Genomic DNA, 9,299 nt, shown 5'->3' with positions numbered 1-9,299 from the left:
CCACAATGTGTGGCAGCTTGTATTGCTCTTTCTCCCTCTTCTCTAGCGATCAGAGAAAATCCCACTCCAAGCAAGCGCAATGCACATCCATGCAATTTTAATGACTCTTAAATTAACCATCATATTTTTTTGCTTCACTTCTTCACTGACTAAATCGCTTAATATGCATCAACGCTGGCCTCACTTGTGGATTAGCCCTGACATTTTTATAATTCCTTTGCACAGGCATTGTGTTTATTTATGAGCGTGTAGGCTTTTTTGGCTGATAAATGGCACAATTAAGCAGCGCTGAGACACTTGAGCAGGCGTTTCAGGCTGCTGACAGATTTTTAGTGTCCTCTTCCTTGGCTAACGATGAAAGTAAATAATGCCTTAACGAGGTTTCCGGAGCAGTTGTTTTAGGATTCATTTTATGCCTTATATGTGCTTTGAGCAGCAGCCGTTGTTGAGAGCGCCACAGACGCAACCCAGATTTTGAGACTTTGAATTTAACATAAAAAAACAAAACAAATTCTCCTTCTTATCACTTCCAAGGTTACAAGTGAGGGTCCAATTTTTGTCACGTTTTGAAAATGTCCTCACCGAAGACAAATTGTATCGTTTATTTTTGTGTCTCGTTTTTCACGACAACATTTTTGATACCCTGACATGTCGGAGGGGTAGATTTAAATAAGACAGGGGATCTTGTCACTTCCAGAATGCACTATTGGCTGCTGCGGCTTTAGAGATGAAAGCAGTCTGACGCAATACTTTGCAACAGTGTTTTACAGTATTGTTTTACAAACTATCGTAAAGCATCAGTAGAACAAGGGAGAGTATTAGCTTGCTACCTGGGAGGAGGAGGGCCGGCTTTATGAGCCCTCTGAGGCCGACCAGGGAGCGCCAGGGCTCCTGTGTAGTTAAGCAGTTGGCTGTGGCCCTACAAGCTGCCCCCGCATTTACAGAATGCCCTTGGACGGAGTGTGTGCCTGCCTGTGAGAAAAAGCGTGCATGGGGTGTGCATGCTCATGGGCTAATGAGTGCACGTGTTAATGCCAATGTGTGTTTGTGTGTGTATGTGAATGCGCGCGGACGAGATGTTGCTGGGTTGAGTCATTCTCCAGAGGGAAGGAGAAGGACAAATGCTCCTTAAAAATAGCCCCTGGGCAGCTGGTGTACACAGTCTATCAGCAGTCCGTCCCTGGGGCCAGTGAGGGAGGGGGATGGATGTAAGACGGAGAAGTGGAGTGAGAGAAAAATAGGATAGAATATGAGCGCAATTGAGTGAAAGGAGGAACAAAAACGCTAGAAGAGAAATGACCTAGCGCGTGGAAAAAAAGGCCTAGAAAGTCAAAGGGAAAAGAACAAAGTTGGTGGTCAGTGAATGAAAAAAAAGGATGGAGAGCACGTCCTAATCCCAGTAGAGGTCACAGTGCAGGCGCAGGATTTTAGAGAGCAGCTTTGTCCCCAGACGTCTTCAGTTACTAATATACCAGTGTGCCTTTCTCTAAATCGCTCCCAGTCGGCGAGAGTCGAGATCCACAAGACCCGCTGAGACCCTTTGTGGAAATAACTCGACTCCATTTGCTCTCGATAACGGCCTCTAACGACCTGCTCTTACTGTACGTGTTTGTGGGGGAGGTTGTGTGTGTGTGTGTGTGTGTGTGTGTGTGTGTGTGTGTGTGTGTGTGTGTACTTGTTCGAATTCACTCCCCACTGTGAGCAATGGACATGCGCTTATTAGGAATCTTGATATTTTCAATTCTCTTCAGCAAAGTTATCAAGCTATTACATATTTATGGCATTGGAATATTTCAGATTTTAAGTCTCCGCCGTTTGCTTTGCACAGGAAAAATGATGAAACTCAGGGAGATAAGATAAGACTCTCCAAAGGAATATCAGGTAGGGTACAGTGCGACTGGGAACATTTGTGGGTGTATTTCAACTTTAAAATGAGAAATAAAGCAGTGGAAGTCATTCTGCTTGCCTGAAGGATCCCACACTCTCACAGTATCATCTACACACCAATTAGAGCCCCAGACTTGGGAAGGATCAATGCACTTCTGAGTGTGTGTGTGGGCGGTGTATGTGTCTATGGATGTATTTCGCTGGTTCCTCCACCGAGCTAATTGAGCTGTTTTTTTTTTTTCTCCGACAGTTGGGAGCTCTTAGGCTGCGGACAGATGCCCTTGGGCACAAGGTGTGTATGTGTTTGTCCCAGTGGTCATGTGTTCCGCCCCTCCACAGTGATTGTGAATGTTTGTCCATGCATGCCAAAAGGAAAACACGCGCGCATGTGTTTGAGTGAGATGTTTGTGTGCATGGCGTGCCAGTCGTTGGTCTGTCACTGTCGTATTTAGCGGTCTCTAGACATCATTAGTAGCCTGACTGTCACATTTGACTGTCTTAGCTGAGCTCTTTATAAAGCTTTGTTTAGAATACTCCGGCCACATGTGCTCCATTGCGACTGATGAGCCTTGAGCGGGTGCTGATGGAGTGTGTGGGTGTGTGTGTGCTTGTAAAAGTGGGGTGGTGATGGACCAAAGCCATCCTGACAGAGATGTTACCCAGCAGCGGCATCGCGGGCTACACACAGACACACGCGCGCACACACACACACACACACACACACACACACACACACACACACACACACACACACACACACACACACACGCGCGCGCACACACACACGCGCACACACTCGAACCTATTCTCAAACAACCTGTCTCTCAATGTCAGAGTATCAGATTTAACTAAAGAGTAAGGGGATACTTGTTGTTGAGCTAAATATGTTTTGCATTCACACTTGAGGATCTTAAAAAGTGTGGTCAATCTGACATCCTTTGACACCGTGAGGATGAACTATATGCTCTTTATTTGGTACGAAGTTAGATTGATATTGCCAAAAGTAATGCGCAGACACGCTGCAGTGTCAACTTGCAACTGTGTTCCCTTCGTTGAGTCCCACCAAAGTAACATTCTTAACTCTGAAGTTAAAAATAAATTTAACACCATTAATAGTATCAAACCAAAACAAAATAAGAACACTTTTACCTTCAATGACAAATGAGTGCTGTAATGCAGTTATTAGTGTCCCAGCTAAACCCCATCGTCACATTTTCTTTTACATTCTTCCATAAAATCGTAATCAATAAAAACAGAGCATTCCCCTCTAAAGATTTTTATTACCTTTTTGGATGTATTAACACATCAATTTTTTGTATACGACTGTTTTTTAATATTGCTATTCAAATCAAAATTAAAATAGAATTGTGTGCCTTTAGTGGACCACGCTGTGCTGGAACATGCCGGCCACATCGAGGTCTAATGAAAAAGTGATGCAGTGTCGTCAAGCAGAAGAGGCGGAAAACATGACATGGTTATAACATAGTTACTCCTTTTATGGAGTTTAGTTGGACATTTTGGTGTTAGTCAACAAACTCTATCCAATGTTTAATTCTATTTTGTCTGATGTGTCAGTTTAACAGAAAACTTCACTTGAATTGTGCGAGCCAGAGAAAGGTGACATCAATTACAACAGTTTTTCATGAGACTGTTCTTTCAGTTATGCGCTCTAAAAAGAACCAGCTCCCAAATGGCTCCTCGCTTATTTTCGTTGCTCCAATTCATTTATTTACCCAATTAGTGCAAAATGAATTAGTCATTTTAAAAAATACCATGTCGAAGACAGTATATCAATATATTATTTACATCGCTTTATTAATTTACACACGGAATGCTGTGAATAATTAACGTTAAAATACAAACACAAAGACCACCAAAACTGTTTAATAATCGTGTGTATTGTTGAAGTTTTGCAGGAGCAGCAACATTTGCGGTAGAAACACTTGTGGGTTCATTAACAACAATTCTGTTGCTTGTCTTTGCTTGTCAACTTTAAGTCGGCATATGCCTAATGCAGGTTGTTCATGTCACCGCCCCAATATGAAAGTTTCATTTTAAAAGTCTGCACCCTTCCTGCCTATTAACTTGAAAATGCATTTACATTGTACAGTTATATTTCAAGCTCCCTTCTTTCACTTTAGATCACAGGTGTCAAACGCAAGGCCCGGGGGCCAGATACGGCCCACCACATCATTTTATGTGCCCCGTGAAGACAAATTGTGCATCAAATTCGTGTGTCATTACTAGAATTGAAAATTGTCTTCACTTTTAAAAATCTCTTTTTTTTAAATATTTGACCAGTTTTTACTCATCTGATTTGAAAACGAGTTATTTGTCAGTTTGTTTTGTAGCTTTTACTGTATATAATGAGGTGCTCATACATTTATTTGGGTTGACAGTCATAATGGCCCTCCAAAAGAAGCTATGACTGCAATGCGGCCCGCGAAAAAAATGAGTTTGACACCCCTGCCTTAGATGCTAACTTTATAGCAATGCTCATATGCACTCGAGTCTCTCCATCGCTCTGTTACCTCCTTCTTCCCCCTTCTGCTTAGTGTGGACTCACATACACCACCACGACACATTTTGACCAAACACAACTTTACCACAACAAAGACTCGGGAACAAACAATAACACTAACTCCCAATCACAAGCATGCTCCTGTCATTCACGTCAAATGTTTTCCAAGACACTTCGAGATAGTGAGAACTCATCAGGACTACCAAATATACAGAGAAGTGGGAAGTAAAATTTTATTGACATTGATGAAACAATCATGACTTTTAATACACCCAATACATAAGGTTTATGAAACTGCAGATTTGCGTACAGTGTTGTCAGGTCTCTTCCTTCCATTGCTAACATTAGGACCACTGTTGTAATTTATGCTAGTCTCTGTTTTGGAAAATTAGTTGCGGGAGAGGTCGGAAAAGTCATGAAATATAGCGAAAAGTTGGCAACACACATTGTAGCTCTTGCTCGCTACCTTGCTTGTACCAGCGTACCCACATGTGCACATAATACAAAAGTACAACTTTCAAAGCATTGCATAGTTTATTTTTCATTCTGACATTGTGGTCACATTTAAGGCCAATCAGCGACTGTGAATAGGCCTGATGTGGACCCAGAGATGTACTTTACCCAGGCTTGCTTTTGAAGGAGTTTAACTTTGTTTTAATAATTTGAAAGGCCCTTTCACACTGCACTTGATTTTTTTGGTGTTCACCTCAGAGCAGGGCGCATCTTCTTGCCTGTATTTGAAAGTGGTTGCCTATAGCAGCCTTGCTTTTCTTGACACACATCATCACTGAGTGGGAACTGAACCTACACATCAGTGACTTGGCTAAAACCATATCACATGTTTTATTCACATGATCACCTATTGCGCGCGAGTCTGGAAGTTATACCTTGTTATAAATGGCAGTCCACTATAAGTGTCATTAAAGACCATTTAGGATTTGATAAAAAGATAATCTATGGAGGCCATATACATAGGTGCAGTAACTTGTTGTAATACACTTGTAATAACAACAAGCTACGAACTACCTAGTTACTCACTCACGAAAGCAACAACAAATTTTATCTTCATTTGATATTATCATCATCATTTAAAAAACTAGGGCATAATGTAGACTTAATGAAATATCTTATCAATAATCATAATGTTACATACTATATGGAGTAAAGAGGTGTACCATTTTACAATGAATGCTATTCGCACTCTGTATCATATAGTATAATGCAGCACAATATAAATTGTGACAAGATTGGTTGCAAAACATTTGAGAGACCCTATCTAGCTCTTTTTAAGACAACAATTTAATTTATCAGATTTACTACCTGCTTTTCATTCATATAATTGCATGAAAGCTCTTACAAAGCTTTGATCCCACTTCTACTATATGTGGTATATTCAAGCATCCGTTGAATCAACAAGTCGTCAATGTCGTTTGTAAGGAAACTTCTAGCTGGTGGTTGCTGTCTCTCTTCACCACAGCAGCTGCCTCTGATGGTTATCTCTCATTCATTTTCAAACACACACACACACACGCACGCACGCACGCACGCACACACACAGACACACACACACACTCACAAATACAAACACACACACACTCCTGCAACTCAAACACTTGCACACACTTTCTTTTCCCCTTGCATTCTTTTTTGATAACTTCCAGCTTAACTTCCAGAAAGAAATGCGGCACTCTGTCCTCGGGCGTGCATGTGTCGTTACTTTGAGATAGACACCGGAATAGCGTCTAGTTTTTTAACCAAAATACTACTCATTGGCTTGGTCTCCAGGGACCGTCAAAATTGAATTCATACTTACTTTATAGGAATTGCGAATATTTTTTTTGCGGCAGGAGATGCGACAAATTTATTTTGTGGTGCGCGTCTCCTGTGTGAAAGGCTATGGCTTTGTGAATGAAATGACAAAGTTAGTTTGGACCGAACAGATCTTCAAACTCCCCTGGGTCACCCTCCCTTGCTGTGCTGATTGTGCGTGTGTGTCAGATGATTGCTACCTGGGCTAACAGAGGCGAGTCCCTCAGGTCCCTCTGTGGAGCTTCTCAGGTCTGGTCAGTTAACCTCCATCTTTCTCTTTGATCGCCGCCGCTCAGGCGACCCGCTGGGATAACAAAACAAACCTCCGTCAAATGTCTTTGAGCACAGACACTCACACGCACTTACACACACACATGTGTGCGCTCAAACACACACAGGCACGGAAACTCTTTTCTGATTCACTGCACAGTAGACACACGCATGCACGCACGCATGCACACGTGTACGCACGCACGCACACACGCACACACACACACACGCACACACACACAAACACACACACAAATTTAACATGGACATATGCCAATGCCCACATCCTCTCATTCGCACATCTAGTTTAAAGGGGTAATGCTATACAGGCAGTGTCAGTGAGAGCAGGGTACTTAAGGCGCTATTACACCTCCATTACCTTTACTCTCATGTGCAATCAGGGAGAGGTGATGGCCGACGCTCTGGCAACACTCTTTCCTCTGCTGACAAAACTATGGATACAAGCCTCGGGCCTGCCGCTCCGCCACAATCATAAGGCAGGGTAGAGGAGAGGATTTCATCAGACGTGTGTGTGTCAAATACAGAATGACGATAGTGCAGCTAAGAGAGGAGAGGCCTTACTGCACTAGTGATGAATGGAATGATGGATACGACAAGTTTCATGCGACTGCGAATTCCCTTAATGAAACATATGAAAAGAAAACAGATTCCCTCCCATCCTTGCTCCCCCCCTCCCTCTCTCTTTCTCTTACTCTCTCAACTGGCCATAGATAGTTTTGCCCCCCCCTCCCCAGCCATGCTCCACTGGGACCCCTTCTCTGTGTCGTTAATCAGAGCTCCTCTGCTCTCAGCTTCTTTCTCTTTTTCCAGCCAACACACACACACGCGCACGCATGCACGCACACACACACGCACTCACACGCACGCACACACGCGCACTTACGCAGCACACACACACACACACACACACACACACACACACACACACACACACACACACACACACACACACACACACACACACACACACACATACACGCATACACACACACCAATCTCACGCACACTTACACTTACACACACGTAGCCCCACCTTCCCCAATGCTGTTTTATGATGGATGGGGCTGAGGATGCATGGGATGGTGGGGGGAGGCCAGAAGACTGCACATGTGCATGTATTGTGTGTGTGTCTATGTGTGTGTGCGCATGTCTGTGTGCGTGCTTGTGTGTGTGTATGCGCACAGGCACACATCGCCGTGTCTCCTCAGCAAAAATGAATTGAGACTTTACAAGAAGAAAGCAATTAGGCCGGGGCTTTGCCCTATCATTCACTGGCTAATGTATCAGAGGCAGAGTGAATATTATTAACACGCAGGGAGGGGTAAGGCTCTGTGGGTTTTTACAGCCAGAAGGTAGGACAAGAAAAGACTAATGATTGTGATGAAGTAACCCTGAGTTGACAGGTTTTAATCACTTGTAGGCTTTGTGGCTTCGCACTTGATGTGTTTTATATGATAACTGCATGGCTTCAAGCTCCATGTCCTTGTCATTCGCCACAGCACTGGAATGGAAGAATCAAAAGAGTCATTATCAAACATGGACAAGGATGACTGCACGCTATGCAACAAGATTATGCATTCATCAGCACATGTGAGAGAACGTGTGAGGGCCACAGGGCTCATGAAAAAATGGAAAACATGATGCACTGTTCAAGAACAGTGGCATTAAGTATTTGAGCTCCATAACCTGTGATCCCTGCAGTATTTTACTGGCCATTTTCCCAGGTGTCGCCACCTCTCACCAAAGGCAGTTACGATATCACATCACGTTTGTTAATAGAAATATAATGTCAATGACAATTTTAAATGGAATACAGTGACATCATCGTTTTGCTCTTGCTATATTGCAGAAAAGATGGTCAATGTGTTAATGTATTTTGCATTTTCAAGCCCCTATTTTATATTCCCAGCACAAATCTAACACAAAGTGCAAACTGTGCGCATGGGTAGAGTTTTCTTTCTTAAGGAATTTTGCTAGCCTTTGCACCTGTAGGATTGGGCATAGCCTGACATTTGCGGTTTTGTACATTATTGTGGGACGGAAGTTGTCTTTTCCCTTCCAATCCTAGGGGCATCCCTCATTTGCATCAAAATCAGGGTGGTCGGTGCACAGTGCACCCGAGTTTGACATTATAAAAACAGACTTGATGGGGTGCCCCACCAGCTGCGCCACTAGTTATATCTGCTCTGATGGAGTCTAATATCTAGTCTACTTTTTGTAAGCAATTTGCAGATGCGGCAGGAACTCGCAGTGAGGCAAAAATTCACAAATATGCCAAACTAAAGTATTGTCCTGGCCAAAAAAATGACGTTTTTTACATTGAGCGCAGACCACTTGCTGTTAACAGTCAAATGAGTCTGGGGCGAGGCAACGTCGTGTGCCGGAACAGCCAGAAAGGCACGAACAAAGCACTTTACACTGTAGAATTTTTATATCAGCGCACAGGCGTCAATCTACTAAGAGTAAGGGTCTAAAAGTTAAAGTTGTGTGTAAATTACTTCATGGGAATTCACTGACTGAAGGGGATCATGGAATGTATCCCCTGTCAAAAGTGACAGGCAGTGACAGAATTTGGAGTTGCACGTCTTGAGTGCAGTACCAAGTTGTGCTGCAACATACCAGCTAGCGCTGATCTCTAATGGAAGAGTTACAGCAAAATTAGGAGCCATAAAAGAGTCAGATATCTCAGAATATCATAAGCTCCAATAAGAGTCATTGTTCCCGCAGAGCAGACAGAATGCACGTCGTTCATTCATTCATCATCCTCACGAAGGTCGCGGGCATGCTGGAG

This window comes from Syngnathus acus, chromosome 10, assembly GCF_901709675.1.
Source record: "Syngnathus acus chromosome 10, fSynAcu1.2, whole genome shotgun sequence".
Classification (NCBI taxonomy): domain Eukaryota; kingdom Metazoa; phylum Chordata; class Actinopteri; order Syngnathiformes; family Syngnathidae; genus Syngnathus; species Syngnathus acus.
Note: the sequence above shows the minus strand (reverse complement) of the source record.